We start from the raw sequence: 23879 nt of genomic DNA on the forward strand, positions 1-23879 counted from the left end.
AAGCTATGTAAGCTTCACGGACCAGGCAAGCAAATTCTAAGGCATAGCCCTCTCTTATAACTGTTAGCACCCACTGGTCCAGTGTTATCTTGGTCCACTCTTCACAAAAAAAGAGCCTGCTGTAGCCTTATTTTGCAATGGTACTAAAAGGTCAGGCCATCTACGGGAACATGGGAAAAGGGAAAGCTGATGGAGCCACACCACTAGCTATCCGAATGTTCCCCCCAACCAGGGCAAAGCTCCTACTGGGACCTCCAACCTCATGCTCACCCCTACTCATCCAGGGGGATGGCCCAGAACAGAAGCCTACCACCCCTGGGAGCAATTTCTCTAATCTTCAGTCTGATTGCAGATTTTACATCTCTACCAGCTGCTGGAGACAGAGAATACTGAGGAACTGCAGGAGGCGCACTATTTTAAGTAGTACAGTGTCAGCAACACTTTTCACCTCTATCCTGCGACTGGACTGATATGAAGTATGAATAGGAACTATTCTATAGGTGAAGTGAGGGACACTGGTGAGTTTTGTTCTTGGACTCCTACTTCTCTGAGCAGTCCTCTGATTCTGCTTCAGATGTAAGGGACAACAGGATAGAGAGATCTCAGCTCTCTGCCAGCAGGAACTGCCTGTCAGGAAAGCACTGACCAGTAGTATTGTTAAGCAAACAGTGCTCTAAGGAAACTTCAATAGCAGCATTTCATTCCCCAACCTATTCATAGTAGAATGAGCAAATGCTATGCATTTATAGAACATGTTCCAAAATCCACTGGGACATGCAATTTGCTTCCTCCTCTCCAGCAATCATCTTCATCATTGTAGGAGCTGCTCATTATTTTCCCTTTCCTGAAGTAATAAGGGAATCCTTTGCAAAGATCTTAAGATGTTCAAGAAATGATGGAGAAAGTTATTTAGTGTAAGCTCCGTGTGGGACTGTAAACTGTGCTATCTTCAGCCATCTTCCACCCCAGCCCCTAAAACGTTATTTCCTGTTCATATCCCAGATCAGTCCAGAGAAGTGGGTTTTGCATCCCTACCAACAGATGGAGGCAGAGAACCAAAGAGATGAGGCACAGCTCCATAGCCTAAACCTGCGGTGCTTCAGTATTTCTCTTTCACCAGCAAATGGTAGAGGTGCAAACCTGCAGTCTGGAGTTTAGTTTAAAAAAAAAATAAAATAAAGAGAATAATCTTTTAAGAAGGTTTAGCGCAGAAGACATGCTCCCTGAGGTATTAGGTTCTTTTGTGGGCCATCCCTCAGGTTGAGCTGGGCAAGAGAGGGGGTTGATAATATGTGAGTAGTTTGACCCGCAGCGGTTCCAGGGAACTGATAGCCAGGGGTCCTAGTTCCCTCTGTGTCCCTGAAGGCTTCTTCCCATATTAATGCAGCAGGAAAGTAATCTTAAGGGGTTTTTGTTGTTTGTTCTGCTGTTGTGTTTTTCCTGGATGGCTGTGCTGCTCCTGCCTCTTTAAGAGGTTAGTTTAAAAAAAATAAAATAAGAGCAGCTGATCAGCAGCTGTTTCCTGGCAAACTAGGGTTGGCCAGGTCTGGGTAGGTAGCTCGTGGAGACAGCAACTCACAGCTACAGGCTTGGGGAGTCGGGGGCTGAGTTGCACGGCCAGTTTATTCCCTTCTTGTGCCTTAGTTTGACTACCCAGTGAGGTGCAGGCCCGACCATGTGTACCAAGATGGTGCCGCCGGCTGATTCGCACTGCAGAAAAGGTTGCCAATCTCGCAGACAGTCTTGGGGGCACTTGAGTTTGGTGTTTTTATGCTGCGATTGTGCTTCGGGCAGGGAAGATTCCTCGGGGGGGCGGAGGGGGGGGGCTGAGCCCGAGCCCAGGCCCAGAACCACTTGTTCTCAGGGACCAGTTGCTGGTAAGGCAGGGGATCTGAAGAGTCTTGGCTGGTAGGGGGAAAACTAGGTTCAGGAGGAGAACTGCGTCGGGACATGGTGATTCCCCACCCCATTGTCACCAGTTTTGGCAGCAACGGGGGGGGGGGGGGGGGGATCAGGCCAGCTCGGGATCTGATAGGGAGGAGGATTTCTGTTCTCGTAGTTCGTGCCTCTTAAGCATGAGGCATTCCTGGCCAGGAAGAGGATAGGGGTTAGTGGTCTGCGGGCCCTCAGATTCGTTCTGCTTTGAAGGTGCTACAGGCTTCCTCATCAAGGGGGTCAGGAGACCACCTCTGCTGCCTGGGGCTGGATCATCCAGAGGAGCAGGGTGGTTCAGGGACTCTGACCTAGATGACCCAGATGTTTTTTCCTGGGCTGTGCCTGTCAACCCGAATCAAGAGGTAGATAAGGACATGCTGGATCCAGAGAAGCTTGCGGTAGCGGAAGGTGATGATTCCCCATGTGGTGCAGCGTTTTCATAAGGAGGATCTGAAGCCGCTTATTCCCCATGTGCTGCAGGAGCTGGGGATTAAACTAGTTCAAGAGGAGTCAGACAATGAGGGGGTGGACCCAGTTTTGGATGGTCTCCGGTGACTGCTTATGGCTTCTCTGCTCCCGAAGGTGGTCAGGAAGCTGGTAAACTGGGAGTAGGATCTCCTGAAGATGTCCAGGTCTATGGCGAAGTTGTATCCTCTGACTGAGGACATTGCTTCAGCTGTTGGAATTGCCTAAGGTGGATGCCGCAAGTGTCGGCGGTCACCAAGATGACAATATTCCCTGGGGTCAGGGTGGGCGGCCTTAAAGTATGCGCAGGATTGTAAACTGGAGCTTCTTCTGAAGCAGCTGTTTGAGGTCTCGGTTTTGAGATTAAGAGCTGCAATCTCTTGTAGCCTCATGCATAGGGTGTGTTTGCGCTGGGTCCAGAAGGCGCCAAAGAAGTCTTCAGCTGTGGCTGGCATGGATAGTCGACAGCTCAGGTGGAGGCTGAAATTGCATATGTGGCAGATGCTCTTTACGATTTGAACTTCGGCCAGGAGTATGGTCATGGCAGCTTCAGCCCATCGCTTGTTATGGCTATTTATTTATTTTATTTATTTATTTAAGAACTTTTACTATACCGACGTTCGTAGGGCACATCACGCCGGTTTACAAATAACTGAAGCAGGTAGAAAATACATTGAACAAAGGGAGAAGGGTAAGGGGAGCAGGCGAGAAGGGGGAAGAGGGGGTAGGGGGTAAAGACAGCTGGAAATATAGAGACAGCCGAGCGAGAAAGACAGGAGTTAACAATGATGAACAGTAAAAAACAATAGATATTTAACTATTTTACATAATTTCCTTGGAGCATGTCCAAGGCAGGCAGCGTACGGTGGGGAGGGGGGAGGAAGAAAAACACAAGAAACGGAACCGAGGGCAGGGAGGGAAGGGGGGATGGGGGGGGGGAGAGGTGGTTGAGAAGGGGAGGATGGGCTATGTTTGATTGATGTCTGGGTAGGCTTGTCTGAAGAGCCATGTCTTGATGACTTTTTTGAAAGTGTGTAAGGAGGGTTCAAGTCGTAGGTGGGGAGGGAGAGAGTTCCAGAGTGTGGGGCCAGCGATAGTGAAAGCTCTCTCCCTGGTATTGGTAAGGTGGGCGGTTCTGAGGGGTGGGGTGTGCAGGGTGCCGGCGAGGGTGGTTCTAGTGGGGCGGTTTGAGATTCGGAAGCGAGGCATGTCCTTGATCCATGTGGTGTTATTTTTGTGCAGTGTATTACGCAGGATGGTGAGGGTTTTATATTGAATACGGAAAGGGAGCGGGAGCCAGTGCAAGTCCTTTAGAATGGGGGTTATGTGTTCAGACTTGCGGGTATTGGTTATTATTCTTGCCATAGCATTCTGCAAGATTTGTAGCAGTTTGATGGTGGAGGAAGGGAGGCCTAACAGAAGGGCGTTGCAATAGTCCAGTTTTGGAAAGGATGGTCGTCTGCAGGACTAATCGGAAGTCTTGGGCATGGAGGAGTGGCTTCAGTTTTTTGAGTATGTGGAGTTTGTAAAAGCCTCCTTTTAGTAGGGACTGAATGTGTAGTTTGAAGTTGAGGTGTTGGTCTAAAAGGACTCCGAGGTCTTTTACAGAGGAAAAGGTTGGGTGGATTAGGGGGGGGAGCAGAAGTGGTGGAAGGATATGTGTATTCGGGTTGATTGGAGATGACGAGGATTTCAGTTATGAAATGGGTCAGCTGACTTGTGGTCCAAATCGCACTCTAATCTCCCCCTTTAAGGGAAAATTACTGCTTAGGGAGGACTTGGAGCAGTTGATCAAAGTGCTGGTAGAATCAAAGGGCCTTAAGCTGCCGGAGGACAAAAAGGCAGTTCACAAAATCTTTCCGTCTCATTGCCGTTTTTGGGAGAGTCGCCATTTTCACCTCCCTAAAAGCTCCATGCCGGTTTGGGGGGGGGGGGGGGGTAGAAGTATGGGGCCAGGCAGCAGCAGTCCTTTCGAGGAACCCTTTCGAATTCCAGAGAAAGCACTGGCCAATGGACTGGGCCGGTAAGACCTCTCAATGAAGCCGGTGGGGTCTACTCTCTTACGATTGCGGTGAGGGGGCTATCACTTTTCTTTTTTTAAATTTACGATTTTTATTGCTGTAATAGACAAACAATGGTATACAGAACATGTTGAAACAAGACAGCAAACTGTAGTATGAACTAGAGTATGGAATACATCATAGTATATTTAAGAACAATATTCTTCCCCTCCCCCCTCCCTCCCTCCCTCATGCCATTCACAGTCCATATAGTTCTAGTCATCAATCCGCCACTTCATCCAACACTTTCATTGAAGCGGTGATCAATATGAGAAATTGTAAGAAATCATCCTATTATCTTATTGTAAAGGTTAGAGATCTCCAGGAAATATAGGACTCCCAGACTTGATTGAATTTAGAAAGACGGTGGTACTTCAGCGCCGTAAGTCGATAGAGAGTGCAAGTATCATCCAGACGTTTTAATAGCTCGTCCGGAGTGGGTGGTTGGGGTCGCTTCCAGTGATAGGCTATCTCCATCTTTGTAGCCGTGCAGACTTCTTGTACTAGTGTTTGTGCAGATGATGCAAGAGAGTCATTGGGGAAAAAATAAAAGCGCCTGCTCTTTGGAAAGAGTGCAGGTAGTCTGGAGGAGCCCTGATAATAGTTTTGAAACATAAGACCAAAGAGGTTTGATAAAGACACAGTCCCACCACATATGGATAAACGACCCAACTTGATGACAGTTTCGCCAGCATTGAGGGTCCACTCTGGGATAGCAGCGGTGTAGCCTAACTGGTGTTAAATGCTACCTATAAAGGATCTTGTAATTGGCTTCGATAATCCAGGTAGATATATTACCACAAGAAATTTTGGAGAATACAATGGCCCATTCCTCTTCAGATATGGATTTCTGAAGGTCAAGTTCCCAGGCGGTCATATGAGCATGCTTATTAAACGGGCAGAATGCTGATAAAGTTTGGAGATAAGACCCCCAATAACTTTGGAGGAGGCACAGTAGCCCTCAAACAGAGAACATGAGGGGGATAAAAGTCCCTTGGCTTGAGCATGTAGTAGGAAATGATGCAGCTGCATGTAAGAAAGAAATTCCATTGAGGGCAACTGATAGGTCTCTTGTAGTGTTGAGAAAGGTAGTGGTTGGTCCTGCTGCATAACATGATGAAGACGAGTGATATCTCTGGATTTCCAGAGGGCATAAGCTTTAGTAGGAAGGCCTGCAGGGAACAAAATATTGTGGAATATATGAGTGTATAATAGTCAAAGTTTCCCACTAGTTTATGCCTCCACTGTTTCCACACATTGTATGTTTGCCTTGTGCAGGGTGTTAACAAGAGATTTGCTCACCAGGTTTTATCAGGTTGCCAGAGAAGTGATGCTAAAGGCACTGGGGTTATCCCACTCCTGTTCCAAAGCAACCCACGGCTTTATAATAGTAGAGCAGTGCCAGTCAATGACGGGTCGTAGCCGGGCTGCTGCATAGTACCAGGTCAAATTAGGTAGACCCAGGGGGGCGCTAGCGAGCAGCGCTGAGAGATGGTCGCTTGAGCCTTTGGCTCCCCTCAAGCCCTGCCCTTAAAGGCTACTTTAGCGAGATAAATCGAGCGTTCCTATCTGCAAATTATAGTGGGGGGTTGCTGAAGATACGAGGATGGCTCTGAAACGCAAAACCACCGACCTTAAACAATTTTCTTTTAGTAAATTATCTGAAGAGGTTTTGAGCGAAGCGGAAACGCAGGCCGCAAAACCGCGTGGTGACCCTCCAGCAATGGAGGAGGAACCTTCCTCCATTAGAACTTATAAGGGGACTCAAATACCGGCACATTGCATCCGGATATCCCCACCAGATCTGAAATCAGAAGCTGGTTTATGGAACTTAGATCTGACATGAAGAGCTATAAAGCTGAACTGATGGCGCGTTATGGAAGAAATGAAATGAAGAGGATTTAAACAGCATGGGGCATCGCGTGGACGAGCTAGACCTCCGGGCTTGAAAACCAAAGCTCCCACATTGATGTTTTAAATCAATCAACCTCCCAATTAGACGACAGACGTGGTCGCTTTGTCCGAAAAACTAGAAGATCTGGAGAACCGCTCACGTCGTTCAAACATTCGCATTCGGGGGGTTCCTGAAACGGAGCAGTACTCGGATTGCATGAAAACTGCGGCGGCCATATGCCAGGATCTTATACAGGCGCAATGGGGCCTCCTCGAGCACCGCGGTATCGCCGCCGTTAGTGGAATTGGAACGGGCCCACCGTGCGCTTGGCCCACGCCGTGATAATAAGCCCAGAGACATTATTATTAAGTTTTTGGACTTCCGGCGCAAGGAGGAGGTCATAAATCTGGCAAGGGCCACCCCGCATTGGAAGTGGCAAGAACTGGACATTGCTATTTACAACGACTTGGCGGCGTCGACCCTCCAAAAACGGTTCCAGCTCCGAGAAGTCACCGCGGCGCTGCGAGCTGAAGGAATTAAATACCGATGGTCCTTCCCTTTCGCGCTCTTATTTCAGCGCCAGGGTATTACTTATAAAATAAATCAATAGAAGATGCGATACGGTCTTTCACCGACACGGGACTCAAGCCGGAATTTACTGCCGCTGTGCCTACCATGTCTCGAAAGCCTGCGGGGAACATTCCAAGATGGCAGCGACCTGGAGCAGGGCGAGGACGACTCCGCCGGCAAGCCAGCAGCACGAGCGGCATTTCGGCAGACAAGGGATGATGGACTTCTACGTTGCCCATTGCAGGTACTATTGATCTGGTCTGCGTCTCGGATCATAAGAAATAATGCTCTCGGATTCTATGAGCGTATGTACCGGACTTCTTGTTCCACAAGACATATCCTGTCTTAATATGCCATGGTAGTGTCTTCTGCTCATCTGTAGTAACTTCTCATTTTCACTGTTTTGTTTTTTTATTTTTTATTTTATATGCGCTTGAGGAACATGGTGCCCGAACGATCGGGTCTGAGCACGACCACGTCGGAGGTTCAATGACTATGGCCGTTTTTTCGGCGGTTGGGGACTGTCTATGGATTTTACTATCACTTTCTTCATGTGGCTAGTGATGGCTGTTTGGTTGCCCAGTAGGGCACTCCCCGGACACGGCCGACGGCTCATAACTGAGTGACTTTTCTATATTTTTATTTTTTGTCTTTCTTTTTTTTTTTTTTCTCTTATATGCAGTACCTTAAGGCTGTCGGGGGGTGGTTATTGGATTTCGTTTCACATGTGTTTGGGGCTTTGGATTGCATAAGCACTGTTTCTTGGGTTTAACTTGATTTATCTGTACGGTATTGGGAGGGCGGGGCTGGGGGGGGGGAGGGGTTTGTGCTGGCCATTGCGCTGATCTCTATACCCCCAGGGTTGGGATTCGCACGGGAGTAAGGCGAATCTACTACAGGTTCCTTGTTGAAAATTAGGTAGACCCAGACCTCCCACAGCCTTAGGCTGGTAAAGGATCTTTTGTGCTACTCTCGATGGTCGGTGTCGCCAAAGGAATCAAAGCAGCTTTCTTTGCCACTGCAGCGGAGAGGTTCGATTAACCATGACAGGTAGAGTCTGAAAAAGGTAGAGGAACCTGGGAAGTAAGTTCATCTTGATGGTTGCCAGTCGTCCAAGCCACGTAAGAGGGAGAGAATTCCATTTCTCTAAATCTATATCAGTTTTCTTAATTAAAGGTGTATAGTTGAGGTGGAAGAGGTCAGATATATTTTTACGCAGGTAGACCCCAAGATATTTAAGTTTAGTGGTTGCCCATTTGAAAGCGTGGGCTTCCTTTAATTTACAAACCATTTCTTGCAAACATGTTATATTCAAGATCTCGGATTTATCCCAGTTTATTTTGAAACCGGAAATGGCACTAAAGCGTGCCAGATCCACTTCAATCATTGGGAGGAACATGACAGGATTGCCTACAGTTAATATGATATTGTCTGCAAACAAAGACAGTTTGGATTCACAAGTGTATTTATTTTTTTTATTTAGCTATTTTCTATACCGGCTTTCACGACCAGGGGTCACATCAAACCGGTTTACATTTAACAGTTTGTGCATTAAAACATAGAACTGGAACAACTAACTGGTGCAGAAAATACAGTTACAATGAACAAGGAATTATACAACTGGGAGAGTGGGAAGAAGAAGAAGAAGAGAGTATAACAATTAATAAAAATGCATTTACAATGGATCTTTACAAAATATGTAACTTAAAGACCCAGACTGAGAGCAGTCCTGGTCTGGAGTAGGTGGTGGATGATTAAGACTTTATAGTGGAGTTATGAGATGATGCGAACTCTGAAAAAGTAATTAAGGGATAATATTAACATGGGTTAATCTAAGATCGGAAAGGCTTTTCTGAAAAGCCAAGTTTTTAGTCTTTTTCTAAAAGTTAGTAAGCATGTTTCCTGGCGCAGCTCTACTGGGATAGAGTTCCATAAGCGTGGTCCTGCTGTTGATGGTGCTCTGTCTTCAAGTGATTTGTGTTTGAAGGCTTTGGCGTGTGGAACCTGTAATGTTTCTTTATAGCAATTTCTGGTTGGTCTGACTGTGGAGTGTTTTTCCAGGGGGATTTGTAGATTTAATGGTACGAGATGATGGATGACTTTGAAGATGGAAGTTATGGACTTATACATTATTCTGTATTGAATAGGTAGCCAGTGAAGGGCTATCAGGATCGGGGTTATGTGGTCGAATCTCCTAGAGTTGGTCAGAATTCTGGCAGCTGTGTTCTGCACCATCTGTAGCGGTTTTGTATGAGAAGCTGGAAGGCCTAGTAGAATGGAATTACAATAGTCCAGCTTGGAAAATATAATTGATTGTAAAATTGTTCTGAAGTCGCGGGAATGGAAGAGCGGTCTGATTTTTTTGAGGATGTATAATTTGTAAAAACAGTCCTTGGTCGTTTGGTTAATGAATGGTTTTAGGGTTAGGCGGTTGTCGAGGATAACTCCTAGATCTCTTACGTTTGTGGTTTGCAGGTTGGCTGGTGGATTTGAGGTGATCTTGTTATTGTCGTGGGCTATGATGAGGAATTCTGTTTTTGAAGCGTTGAGAATCAGGTTCAGACTGTTGAGGAGGTGTTTGATCTCCGTTAGGCAGCTCTCCCAGAATTCTAATGTGTTTGTAATGGATTTATTTATGGGGATAACGATCTGCACGTCGTCTGCGAATAGGAAGTGTTTTAATTTTAGTTTAGTAAGAAGGTGGCAGAGTGGCAGAAGGTAAATATTAAAAAGGGTTGGAGAAAGGGAGGAACCCTGTGGCACCCCTTGTGAAGACAGATGGTATTGAGATTCTTTATTGTGGATTTTAACCTTGTATTCTCTGTTCTCCAAGAAGGTTTTGAACCAGGTCCGTGCAGTGCCTGAAACTCCAATGTTTGCCAGTTGGTTTAGTAGGATGTGATGGTTAACCGTATCGAATGCCGCCGAGAAGTCTAGGAGAATTAGAAGGTATGCGTGACCTTTATCGATGCCGGCTAGGAGGAAGTCTGTAAGAGAGAGCAATAGTGTTTCCGTGCTTGCTGCTTTGCGGAATCCAAATTGATTGGGCGATAGTATTTGGTGATCCTCCAAGTAGTTGGATAACTGTGTGTTAACTAGTTTTTCCATAATTTTTGATATGAATGGGAGGTTAGAGATGGGGGCGGAAGTTGCCGGGATCATTGGTGTTCAGGTTTGGTTTTTTGAGTAGGGGCTTGATTGAAGCTGTTTTAAGGTCATCTGGGTAGATACCCTGGGCTAGGGAGCAATTTATAATGTCGGCTAGAGATTTAGAAATGGTATCCGGGATAAGTAAGAGTATTTTGGTAGGGATTTGGTCGAAGGGGGTGTGATGATGGTTTCATTTTTTTCAAGATCGTTCGGATGTCATCGGTAGTGATGGGTTCGAAAGTGTTGAGAGTGATGTCTTTGTTTGGATGAGCATATGAAGTGTTGGAAGGTCCACTTGCATTTGGAGTCAACTTATTCAGGAGGTCGGATATTTTTCTATTGAAGTAGAGAGCCAATTCGTCTGCTTTAGTTTTTGCTAGGTCCTCGGATTGCTGGGGTGATGGCTTTTGTGAGGCTGGACACGTAATTGAATAAGCTTTCGAGTCAAAATGAGGTGGTGAATCTTGCGGGCATAATAAGTCTCTTTTTGTTTTAATGTGCTGTTTTTGTAGAAGTGGAAGGTGCGTTTATATTCCTGAAGCGAAGTAGGTGAAGGGGTTTTTCTCCATTTTTTTTTCCTTCTGTCGTAAAGTTAATTTGAGTTTTCGCAGATCCTCGTTGAACCATGTTGACTCTTTGGTGCATTATGTTTGAGATTTTTTGGAGTTAGGGGACATAGTGTATTGGCTGCTGATTCTGTTATTTTCGACCAGGATTGGACTGCTGAGTTGGGGAGTGGAAACGTCTAAGAGTGAAAGATCTGGGGCTAGATGCTTGGCGAGGAGATCCGAGGGGCATGTTTTCCTGTATAGAAATGGTTGAAGTGGGGGATTATTGTAGCTTGGTTTTAATAGAGAGAATGCGGTGGAGATTAATGTATGATCTGACCATGGGACCTTTTTACACTCGGGATGTTCTGGGAGAGAGATGCCGGAATTGGTAAAGAGAAGGTCCAGCGTGTGACCCGCTTTGTGTGTGGGTTTGTTAATTTGTTGTTTGAAACCTAAGGCTGTCATGGCTGTGAGAAATGTTTCGCAGTTAGAAGAGAGAGGGGACTTGTCCACGTGAAGATTGAAGTCTCCCATGATAATGGTTGGAGAGTCCAAGTTTAGCTGCGTAGTAATGATTTCCAGAATAGAAGAGGAGTCGGATTCTAGGAGGCTTGGAGGGGCGTAGACTAAGAGAATTTGAAGATATTCAGATTTAAAGAGGCCTATTTCGAGTTTGGTTGGTGATTTGATTGGATGAAGGGTAAATCTCAGAGATTTTTTTACTGCCAGGAGGATACCCCCGCCTCTTTTTTTTTGCCTTGGGATGGAGAAGAGGTCGTAGTTTTGGGTAGGGAGTTGGTTTAAGAGGGCGATATCCGATGTTTTGAGCCATGTTTCCGTTATGGCGCAGAAGTCTGGCTTGTCATCTTGAAGAAGGTCGTTGAGTATCAGCGTTTTGTTAGTAAGCGATTGCGCATTGAAAAGGATGATGGTGAATAATGTGAGTCCTAAAAACTGAGTTGTGGGGGAGATCATGATCGGAATGAGAGATTTGTACGTGGTTGGCCGGTTGATCATTGTAGATTTTGTAGATGATTAAACTGCCCGCTGAGAAGATGTTGTGGGTATAGTAAGTATTGTCTCCTTGCTGATAATGTGGTTGTTCGAGGTGGCGTTGAGAGAGGAGTTTATGGTCCTGTGTAAAAAGGTAAGGAAATGATTTTGCTACTCGCTGTTCTTTCTCCGAAGTGTCGTCCTTACTGAGTTCTATGAAGTTGAGTCTGGTTGTGGCTGGATGGGTGTTGTATGGTAGTGGATGTGTGCTGGGTGTGGCTGGGTATTGTTGAGTGGGTCCTGGATGTGTGATAGAAGAATATTGATGTGTCCTGTCCGTAGCGCTCCTTAGTGCAGGGAGTGGTACAAATTTAAAGCCCTTCGTGCTAGGCTCTGATAGGCCTGCTGCCTGTCATGGGGCGTGTCTTACTCACTGCGACGGATTCTGCTGGGCGGGGTCTTCTCTTTTGTTTAGTTCCCTTATTTGATTGTTTGATTGGCTCTTTCTCTGCCTTCTGGTTGGCTGGATTGGTGGCAGCGGGTGGATAGGCCGTCTGGGCCGTCTGGCCTGCGGGTTCGGGTGCAGGGCAGCTGGGGCTTTGATCGGCGGTCGGCGGGGCTGAGTCCCAGGGCGGGGCGGCGCCGACTTGGAGGTCCTGTACGTCCCGAAATGGGTGTCGCCGACCGCGCTAGGTCCAGTGGAGGGGGATGGGGTACGGCTGAGGCCGGGCAGGCGGAACGTTGTAATACCCGTTGTGGGTTCTGACAGGTTTCGGATATTTTGCTGTTAGTCTCGGGAGTTATGCTGCAGTTGATCTGTGGTTACTTCCGTGAGTATGGGTCGGGGCTTCTTCAGGGCTGCGACGAAGGGGCAAGACAAAGGGGCAGGCCCCTTTGTTGCGCTCCTTTGTGCGCGCGACGCCCGGCGCGCGACGCCAGGAAGGGGAGCTGAATTTAAAGGGCTCCTACCTGCTTCCTTAGTTAGGTTTCGTCACTTCCTTCGCTTTTGCTGGCTTGAAATTTGGCGCGGTTTGTTTCTTCTGCCTTCTGGCTTCTGATTTGTCCGGGGGTTGTCCCACGTGGTTGCAGCGCTCGGGATCGGGGCTTGATCCTTTCTGTCGGGTCGGCGGGGCTTGTGTCCCTATCGGGGCGGCGCCGACTGCGAGGAGCTGGAGGTCTCTTTGGGAGCGCTGCGAGGTAGGTGGAAAGGAAGGGTCGCCGAGAGGAGAGCCGAATTTAAAGGGCTCCTACCTGCTTCCTTAGTTAGGTTTCGTCACTTCCTTCGCTTTTTGCTGGCTTGAAATTTGGCGCGGTTTGTTTCTTCTGCCTTCTGGCTTCTGATTTGTCCGGGGGTTGTCCCATGTGGTTTGCAGCGCTCGGGATCGGGGCTTGATCCTTTCTGTCGGGTCGGCGGGGCTTGTGTCCCTATCGGGGGACACAAGCCCCGCCGACCCGACAGAGAGAAGAAGTAAAGAGAGAAGCCTTGCACCTGCGAGTTGGTTCTAATTGAAATAGCCAGGGGTTCAAGAAAAATAGCGAATAGTAGGGGTGATAAGGGGCACCCCTGTCTCGTACCTCGTTGCACGGGGAAGGGGGTAGTATACCGGCCATTGATTTTTTAGACTAGCTGAGGGTTTGTAATAAAGTGCCTGAATCCAGCTGTGAAAAAAGGATCCAAACTCCATTTCCTGTAATGTGTGAAATAGGAAAGGCCAGTATACCATGTCGAAGGCCTTTTCTGCGTCTATGGCTAATAGAAGATGATCTACCTGGCAGTGGGAGGCCCCCCATATGATATTTATGATTTTACGGACATTGTCGCTGGCCAATACGTCCTGGTATGAAACCAGCCTTATCAGGGTGAATAATATGCGCTATAAAGCAGTTTATCCTGCCGGCTAGTATTTTAGCTAGGATTTTGAGATCTAGATTTATTAGTGAGATTGGCCGATAGGATGCGCATAAGGCTGGATCTCTGCCAGGTTTGGCTATGATGGTGATGCCAGCGATATTGGAATCTGGATTGAGTGTTCCCCCTCCCCTGATAAAATTAAAATGACTCTGTAAATGCGAGCCAGAATGTGGCTGAATGATTTGTAAAATTTGGCTGTTAGGCCATCGGGTCCCGGAGCTTTTCCCACTTTGAGAGTTTTTATAACATTAAGGATCTCCAGTGTCGAAATTTCCGCATTTAATCTTTCCCGCATTTCTAGAGTTAGATGAGGGAGGGGGAGGGCTTGGAGGTATTGAAGTATGTCCGAGGCCTGGATTTGGGATTCTGCTGAATATAAGTCTTGATAGAATTTAAAGAATTGTTGAGTTATGGCCGAATTAGTAGATTCAATCTGCCCCTTTTCATTTTTTATTTTAAGGATATGATTTTGAAAGGACTGTTTTTTTTAATTGATGGGCTAACACCCTGCCAGCTTTATTGCCCCCCTCGAAATGTAATTGTCTGGTAAGATTTAGTGCATGGGTAATATGGTCCAATTCGAGTCTGTGTAAATCCTCTCTGGATTTGGTGAGCTGGGTCAGACTATGTTTGGAGCGTGATTTACTGTGCTGGTCTGTGAGATCCGCTATCCTGGCTCTTAGTTGAGAGCAGGCTACCTCTCTCTTCTTTTTAATATGAGATGAATGGGAGATAAAATGACCCCTTATATATGACTTAAAGCAGTCCCATACTGTGACTGGGGAAGAGACAGATCCAGCATTTATTATAAAGAAGTCACGAATGACCTGGGTTGAAGTCTGTAGAAACAGGGGGTCTTGCAAAAGGGAGTCATTAAGCCTCCAATACTTATGGCCATGGTCTCCATTAGCTATTCTGAGTTGTAGTGAGATGGGAGCATGGTCAGACCAGGTCACTATTCCCACTTCGGGCTTACTGATCAAATGGAATAGATTTCTGTCTACCATCAGGTAGTCGATACGTGAGTAGGAATCGTGAGGCTTGGAATAGAATGAGTAAGACTGTGAGTGTGGGAAAGTGGTTCTCCAAGAATCTACCAAATTATGCTCTAACAGGAGATCCTTGAGAGCTCTGGCGTGAACCAATGCCGTGTGGGTATGACCCTTAGAAGTGTCTAGTGAAGGGGACAGGGTTACATTAAAATCTCCTCCTACAATGAGATAACCCGAGGCATGTTGGGTAAGAATATGGTGTATATGTCTGAAAATAAATATGTCAGTAAAATACCTCAAATCAATCCAAATTTTTCTAAACCAACTAAAACTATGTTTAAATATGAACAAAACCAAATGGATCCTAATAAAAAGAAACTCCTCAGTCCAACCCTCACAAATACCCTACATTCAAATTGATAACTCCAATATTCAAATGAAGAATCCAATAAAGGATCTTGGCATCTGGATAGATAATGATCTGAGCTTCAAGAATTGTATTGCTATAAAAACAAGAGTAGGCTTTCATAAACTCCAGATTCTCAAACACCTCAAACCTCTTTTGTATCCAAATGACTTCAGAACAATTCTTCAAACCCTCATTTTCTCAAGCCTGGATTATTGCAACGCAATTTTCTTAGGGCTACCCAAAGCTACTCTAAAACCACTACAATTACTGCAAAATGCCGCTGCACGAGTACTCACTGGCAAAAGGAAGTTTGATCACATTTCTCCAACCCTAAAAAATCTTCATTGGCTACCTATTTCACAAAGAATTAAATACAAGTCCTTAACCATTCTCCATAATGAAATTTACAAAGATAACAATTCCTCTCTGAACAACATGATCTCAATACACAAATCACCACGTACTTCAAGATCTTCTGACAAACTACTTCTAATCATTCCACCCCTATCATCTGCGAAACTATCGGCCACTAGAGATAGAGCCTTCTCGATAGCAGGACCGATAATATGGAACTCTATCCCAGGATACCTAAGCTCTATCAGAGATCCCAAAACCTTCAAAAAAGAACTAAAAACATGGTTGTTTAGACAATTATTCACAGACTGATTCGATAAATCTTGGTTTATCCCACTTCTTGATTTCTGTAACAAGCCTTTTTCTATTTAAGTTATATATCGCCTACTGATAACTTGCTCTACTCTGCCTTTTGCCGAGATGTTATATTTATATTATCTGTAATTATTTTCAACTTATAACTCGTTCTCTGTATGAAGTTGTTTCACTGTAAACCGGGATGAAGGCACTCAGCTATACTTCGGTATATAAAAGAATATAAATAAATAAGAAAACAGCCTGCTCCCTGTTAGGGGCATACACAGTAAGTAACGTGAAGTCAAGATCAAACATTGTAATACATAACAGTAGATATCGACCTTGCGAATCTGAAATAATTTTCTTACACTCGAACACCATATGAGATGCAAAAAAGATGCCCACTCCTGTATACTTGGCCTTTTATTAGCAGCAGAGAAAAACTGATGTTGAAATTTAGGGGATTGCATTAAGGATTCGTATCTGCGGGTAAGGTGCGTTTCTTGCACAAATACAATGTCCGGCTTGGAGGATGCCATCTCCCTATAGAAGAGGGATCGCTTCTGGGGAGTGTTGAGACCTTTAACATTTAATGAGACTACTTTTATCATAGCCATTCATGTATTGGTAACTTGTTAAAGGAATATATGAGGAGTATCCATGCCATATAATGAGCAGGGAATACCAACCATGAGAATAGCGAGTAGCATTGGAGTTTCAAAAAACCTGAAAATCATCTATGGAGATATATCAAAAGTGATATGGGATGAAATAGAAAAATCAACCTACCATTAGCAAAAAATATGCAGCATGGAGGAGTGACACATCGACAACCACAACAGCAAAAAAGCAAATTAGCATGACCCCTGTGGGGACCCAAAAGTTCCTGTGATCCCCTGTAGCACTGTCTGCCATAGTCTGCTCGGAGGTTAACTCCCATTCCAAATTGGGGAGGTGGGTGAAATCACGAAGGAGAGAGATGATACACCACTTCCCCCCCCCCCAGATCTACAGCATTAAAGATACAAAATTAAGTTGCACTATTCAACCGCGTTCAGTATTCAATATAACATTTGTATACATACAGAATCAATTATATGACCCTTTTGCAGTAGAGGATTTGAAGCTCCTTGCATTTTGAGCATGTGTGAAGATCAGGCCAGGCCCTGATTTGGAGGGGGGCCCCCCGATTGCCGACGGAGCCAGCTATTACACTTCCCCAACCGTTGCCATGCTGGGTAAGGAGGGCAAGCAGGGTAGGATCCAGAAGTCTTTTGAGAAGGCTGTGGTGCTGCATAGCCCATATTGGAGAGGCTTGGTATGGCCTCCTCTGGGGTCGAGCATCTATGCGTAGTGCCGTCGAGAAAGAATGAGAGGCCAAACGGGTGAGTCCATCGGTATCGCACAGACTTACTGCGAAGAAAAGCGGTAACATCTCTGAAGGATTGCCGACTCTGAAGGGTCGCCAAGGAGAGGTCTGGAAAAATAGCTATGTTATGATTTTCCCAAGACCATTCACTCCTCTCCCGTGCTGCTGCCGCAATCTGCTCTTTGATTTTGAACGCGGTGAAGCAGACGATAATGTCGTGCGGGCGGTTAGGCTGGGGGGCGCACAGGGCCCTGTGCGCACGATCAAATTGAATTTCGGGGGGTTCAAATTCCCCATGCTTGTTTGTCTCCCATAGCATATAGAGACAAAAGTCGCGTACCAGTGCATGGCAATCTTCAGGCCCTGTCACCTCGGGAAATCCCCAGAAACGGAGATTGCTCCGTCGCGCTCTATTTTCCAGGTCTGCGATTTTAGCCGTGAGTTGAGCGTTATCCGCTCGGAGTGAGTCACATGCATTTTTATTAGCAAGTACTTGTTCAGACTGGCCCTCGACCCGCACATCAATATCTCCTACCCAGTGTCCCAGGGCCATGAGGTCCTCCCTCACTTCTTCCACGTGCGCCAAAAGTTCCTGTCAATAAGCTTTTAAATCTGACCTTATCCCTGCAAACCATTCTCTGAATTCGGCCCGGGGCGGGTGTTCTGATAGTGCACCGTCGGCGGAGTCGGAGGCTAGAATGGATGACTCCAGGGGTTCAGCGCGCGAATCTCCACCATCTTGGCTCCCATCCGCCCCATCAAGGGAGCTACCCACATCTTTATTGCTCTCCTTTTCGGGTCGATCCAGTAAGGGCAGGTAGGAAGAGCTGCGTTAGTGCCGGGCGCACCTGCGGTTGCCGCACGCACAGTCCGGCTCACCTACCGCTCGATCCTGTACTCTAATCTCATGCAAATGTAAGCAGCGTCCAAGAAGCGTTGGGCGAAGCATTAGGCCCGTGCAACCTATTTTACTGTATAGGCGCTTAATACAGCGCCTATACAGTATCCTGGGTGCGCTGGTACCTGTCATTTCAAATGACATTTGAAATGACAGGCACCAGGAAGTGGATCCCAACTTTAACCCTAAACCCTAAAATCCCCTCCTCCCGAAGCGGCTCGACATGTGCCAACTTACCTTTTGTTGTTTTTCAGCCCTTTCTGCCTTCTCTGCCGTCCTCTGGAGGGGGGGGGGGGCAGCCGGCGGCGAAAGCGGCGTCCCCCCCCGGTCCCGGTTCTCCTGGCTCTCGATGACAGCGGGCTGCCTCCAGCGCTCACGTCACCAGCGGCCAAGAAATTAAAAGAAGAGCGCGGGTGCAGCCAAGGGGGAAAAAAAAAAAAAGACATCATGCCCACCCGTCCCTGTGCTTTCATTGGCTTGAGCGCCCAAATTGACAGGCGCTCATGCCAATGAAAGCACAGGGACAGGCGGGCGTGACGTCACGGCCGTCCCTGCGCTTTCATTGGCATGAGCGCCCAAACTGACGGTCAATTTGGGCGCTCAAGCCAATGAAAGTACAGGGACGGGCAGGCTAATTCATCTGCTATCTATGGAAAACACCATAGATAATTCATCTGCTATCTATGGAAAACACCATTTACGGTAAGCAAACTTGTTTATTTCCATAGATAAGCAGCTAAATTAGCCATGCTGTCTGGGAGTGCCCAGCTGAAGTATTGAGTGTGTTATTCCATGCGACTATGCTGTAGGTAGTTTAGCGCTCAGTACAGTAATAAGAGGACAGTTCTTATGAGCGTGTTGGATTAGATGATGAAGTGCTTTGCTTTAGAATTAACCGCTCCATCTTGGTGTTATCCCTAGTTTGTTTATCCAAACAATAGTGGGATATGAAGGTGTGCAGCAAGGACCTTGTGGCTGCTTTGCAGATATCTAGGAGAGGCACATTGTGGAGGTGAGCAATGGAAGCAGCCATCGCTTGTACGTTATGTGCTTTGGGTGTGGAAGATAGAGATTCTGAATGTTTTTGGTAGCAGAAACGTATACAGTTGGAAATCCAGGATGATAATGTTCTTTTGGAAACAGGAAGTCCTGGTGCGTTTGGATTGAAGGAGAGGAAGAGTTGCGAGGCTTTATTATTAGAGTACGTTTTTTATAATAAGTGAGCGCTCGTTTAGAGTCCAGTGAATGAAGACGTTGTTCACTGTCGTTCGCGTGAGGTTTTGGGTGGAAAGTCGGGAGGGTAATGGTCTGATTTAAGTGAAAGGCTGAGACCACTTTAGGAAGAATTCAAGGTAAGGTGGGTAATGCACCAATGCTTGAAGTTCGCTTATTCACCTCGCAGATGTGAGGGTGACTAAAAATAATACTTTCCAGCAAAGGTATCTAGGATGACAAGTGTCTAGCGGTTCGAAAGGTGGTAGCATAAGCTGCACCAGAACTAGGTTGACATCTCACGGTACTGGCGGTTTCTTTATCGGGGACCGTAAATGAAGGACACCCTTCCTGAATCTGGAAACAAGGGAATGACAGGATATAGGTTCTCTGTTGAGAGGAGTGTGGTAAGCTGCTATTGCACTGAGGTGAACACAAAGAGAGGCAGTGGCAAGACCTTCCATGTAAAGCAGGTGGAGGTAAGTCAGAAGACGTTCTGGTGGACAGGTGAGTGGATCCGTGTCCATTGAGGAACACCAGGATGCATAACGTGCCCATTTGCGTTGGTAGCTTAGTCACATTGATAATTTTCTGGATGAGATCAAAATATCTTGCAGTTGAGGAGAAATGTTTAGGTTTTGAATATGACCCTTGCAATCTTCATGCAGTAAGATTCAGCGACGTGTGAAGTGGGATGGCGCATTGAGCCCCCCCCCCCCCCCCTCTTGGGTGAGGAGGGTGGGGTTGTTCCCTAGATGGATTGGTTTGCAAATTGACAGTTGATTCTTTAGACCCCATTGTAGGAGATGGATATGTAGTTGCGTGTGTGGAACAACATAGTTGGACGCTGCCATATGACCCAGTATGGTTAAGATTTGACAGGCTGAGGCCATTGTGAGGCCTAATAAGCGGTGGGGCAAGTGTAGTCAGAGTTAGTGCTCGAGGTTGTGGCAGGAAAGCTCTGTCTTGAACGGTGTTCTAAGTAAGCTCCGATGAATTGCAATGTTTGAGTAGGTTGCAAGTTCGATTTCTCGTAGTTTATTAGAAGGCCCAGATTGTCCAGGCAATTGATCGTGCAAACTAAATTGTCCCGCAGAAGAGAAGGATTGGGGGCCACTAGCAGCCAATTGTCGAGGTAAGGAAATATCTGAACTCCCTGTTGGCGGAGGTGTGCCACCACTACCGCTAAACATTTCACGAAAACTCTGGGGGCGGAGGAGAGTTCGAACGGAAGAACTTTGTACTGAAAATGTCTCTCTACCGCTTGAAAACAGAGGTAATGCAAGATTTGGGATGCATTGGTATGTGGGCATATGCATCCTTTAAATCTAGGGAGCACATCCAGTCCTTGGGTTGGAGAAAAGAAGAATGGCTTTGAGAGAAGTAATTGTGAATTTCTCTCTCCGTAAGTGCTTGTTGAGGGAGTGTAGGTCCAGAATTGGTCAAAGCCCTCCAGATTTTTGGGGGATGAAGAAGTATTGTGAATAGAATCTCTTCTGATATTGGGGTGGAGTTAACTCCCATCTGCAGTGTTGTTGAAGTAGTTGGTCGATTTCTTGAAGGAGAAATTTTCAATGAGCACCCTGGTGTCTGGTGGAAACTGGATGCAGGAGAGATGGAGGGGATGCAAAGTTGAGAGAGTAACCCTCTCTTATTATGGTTAGGATCCATAAATCTGATGTTATGTTGCTCCATTCTGGGAGAAAGTGGGACAGCTGTTCTCATACTTTCTTGGTCGGTAGTGGTGGCAGGGTTAGCCCTAAAAACTTTGTTGGCTTTTAGGTGGGTGAGGGTCTGCAGGTTGGCGGGAAGCGCGAGGGCATTGGCGTGAAGCCTGTTGCTGGTAAGGCTGGTTTGGTATTGTTGAGGCCGGTAAGTGGTATAAGGCCGATATGTGCACCTAAGAACATAAGAACATAAGAAAATGCCATACTGGGTCAGACCAAGGGTCCATCAAGCCCAACATCCTGTTTCCAACAGTGGCCAATCCAGGCCATAAGAACCTGGCAAGTACCCAAAAACTAAGTCTATTCCATGTAACCATTGCTAATGGCAGTGGCTATTCTCTAAGTGAACATAATAGCAGGTAATGGACTTCTCCTCCAAGAACTTATCCAATCCTTTTTTAAACACAGCTATACTAACTGCACGAACCACATTCTCTGGCAACAAATTCCAGAGTTTAATTGTGCGTTGAGTAAAAAAGAACTTTCTCCGATTAGTTTTAAATGTGCCCCATGCTAACTTCATGGAGTGTCCCCTAGTCCTTCTACTATCCGAAAGAGTAAATAACCGATTCACAGACCGTTCTAGACCTCTCATGATTTTAAACACCTCTATCATATCCCCCCCTCAGTCGTCTCTTCTCCAAGCTGAAAAGTCCTAACCTCTTTAGTCTTTCCTCATAGGGGAGTTGTTCCATTCCCCTTATCATTTTGGTAGCCCTTTTCTGTACCTTCTCCATCGCAATTATATCTTTTTTGAGATGCGGCGACCAGAATTGTACACAGTATTCAAGGTGCGGTCTCACCATGGAGCGATAGAGGCATTATGACATTTTCCGTTTTATTCATCATTCCTTTTCTAATAATTCCCAACATTCTGTTTGCTTTTTTGACTGCCGCAGCACACTGAACCGACGATTTCAATGTGTTATCCACTATGACACCTAGATCTCTTTCTTGGGTTGTAGCACCTAATATGGAACCCAACATCGTGTAATTATATCATGGGTTATTTTTCCCTATATGCATCACCTTGCACTTATCCACATTAAATTTCATCTGCCATTTGGATGCCCAATTTTCCAGTCTCACAAGGTCTTCCTGCAATTTATCACAATCTGCTTGTGATTTAACTACTCTGCACAATTTTGTGTCATCTGCAAATTTGATTATCTCACTCGTCGTATTTCTTTCCAGATCATTTATAAATATATTGAACAGTAAGGGTCCCAATACAGATCCCTGAGGCACTCCACTGTCCACTCCCTTCTACTGAGAAAATTGCCCATTTAATCCTACTCTCTGTTTCCTGTCTTTTAGCCAGTTTGCAATCCACGAAAGGACATCGCCACCTATCCCATGACTTTTTTACTTTTCCTAGAAGCCTTTCATGAGGAACTTTGTCAAACGCCTTCTGAAAATCCAAGTATACTATATCTACCGGTTCACCTTTATCCACATGTTTATTAACTCCTTCAAAACAGTGAAGCAGATTTGTGAGGCAAGACTTGCCCTGGGTAAAGCCATGCTGACTTTGTTCCATTAAACCATGTCTTTCTATATGTTCTGTGATTTTGATGTTTAGAACACTTTCCACTATTTTTCCTGGCACTGAAGTCAGGCTAACCGGTCTGTAGTTTCCCGGATCGCCCCTGGAGCCCTTTTTAAATATTGGGGTTACATTTGCTATCCTCCAGTCTTCAGGTACAATGGATGATTTTAATGATAAGTTACAAATTTTTACTAATAGGTCTGAAATTTCATTTTTTAGTTCCTTCAGAACTCTGGGGTGTATACCATCCGGTCCAGGTGATTTACTACTCTTCAGTTTGTCAATCAGGCCTACCACATCTTCTAGGTTCACCGTGATTTGATTCAGTCCATCTGAATCATTACCCATGAAAACCTTCTCCATTACGGGTACCTCCCCAACATCCTCTTCAGTAAACACCGAAGCAAAGAAATCATTTAATCTTTCCGCGATGGCCTTATCTTCTCTAAGTGCCCCTTTAACCCCTCGATCATCTAACGGTCCAACTGACTCCCTCACAGGCTTTCTGCTTCGGATATATTTAAAAAAGTTTTTACTGTGAGTTTTTGCCTCTACAGCCAACTTCTTTTCAAATTCTCTCTTAGCCTGTCTTATCAATGTCTTACATTTAACTTGCCAATGTTTATGCTTTATCCTATTTTCTTCTGTTGGATCCTTCTTCCAATTTTTGAATGAAGATCTTTTGGCTAAAATAGCTTCTTTCACCTCCCCTTTTAACCATGCTGGTAATTGTTTTGCCTTCTTTCCACCTTTCTTAATGTGTGGAATACATCTGGACTGTGCTTCTAGAATGGTATTTTTTAACAATGACCACGCCTCTTGGACATTTTTTACTTTTGTAGCTGCTCCTTTCAGTTTTTTTTCTAACAATTTTTCTCATTTTATCAAAGTTTCCCTTTTGAAAGTTTAGCACAAGAGCCTTGGATTTGCACACTGTTCCTTTTCCAGTCATTAAATCAAATTTGATCATATTATGATCACTATTGCCAAGTGGCCCCACCACCGTTACCTCTCTCACCAAGTCCTGTGCTCCACTGAGAATTAGATCTAAAATTGCTCCCTCTCTCGTCGGTTCCTGAACCAATTGCTCCATAAAGCTATCATTTATTCCATCCAGGAACGTTATCTCTCTAGCGTGACCCGATGATACATTTACCCAGTCTATATTGGGGTAATTGAAGTCTAGTATGGACAGGCTCAGACGTACAATTTTTTGTATTCTTTGACTGGGTTAATTCCCGTAATCCACACATTCAGTTTAATTTTAGCATTCATTCTACACAGATTTCTTTTTTGGACGTGGCCATTATCTGGAGGGGTGACCGTTTTGAAACCTCATTGTTCCGCAAAAATACGGATCGAAACACTTTGTTAGCTTATAGCAGCTGTCATCCCAGAGCACTTCGTGATAACATCCCTACAGGACAATTTTTGAGACTCCGTAGACTCTGTTCCGATCGTGCTGATTTTTTGTCACAAGCTCAGAGCCTATCTGTCCGATTTTCAGAGAGGGGTTATCCATCGAGGGTCATAAAGAAGGCG

The 23879-nt window shown here is 45.7% G+C and overlaps 1 protein-coding gene across 2 annotated transcripts in view; it reads left to right on the forward strand.

The window, feature by feature from the left end:
* ORMDL2 (ORMDL sphingolipid biosynthesis regulator 2) overlaps positions 1-23879 on the forward strand; it is a 99138-nt gene that overhangs the window by 69536 nt on the left and 5723 nt on the right. The gene's annotated exons all lie outside the window — the stretch shown is intronic.

This window comes from Rhinatrema bivittatum, chromosome 3 (assembly GCF_901001135.1).
Source record: "Rhinatrema bivittatum chromosome 3, aRhiBiv1.1, whole genome shotgun sequence".
Classification (NCBI taxonomy): Eukaryota; Metazoa; Chordata; class Amphibia; order Gymnophiona; family Rhinatrematidae; genus Rhinatrema; species Rhinatrema bivittatum.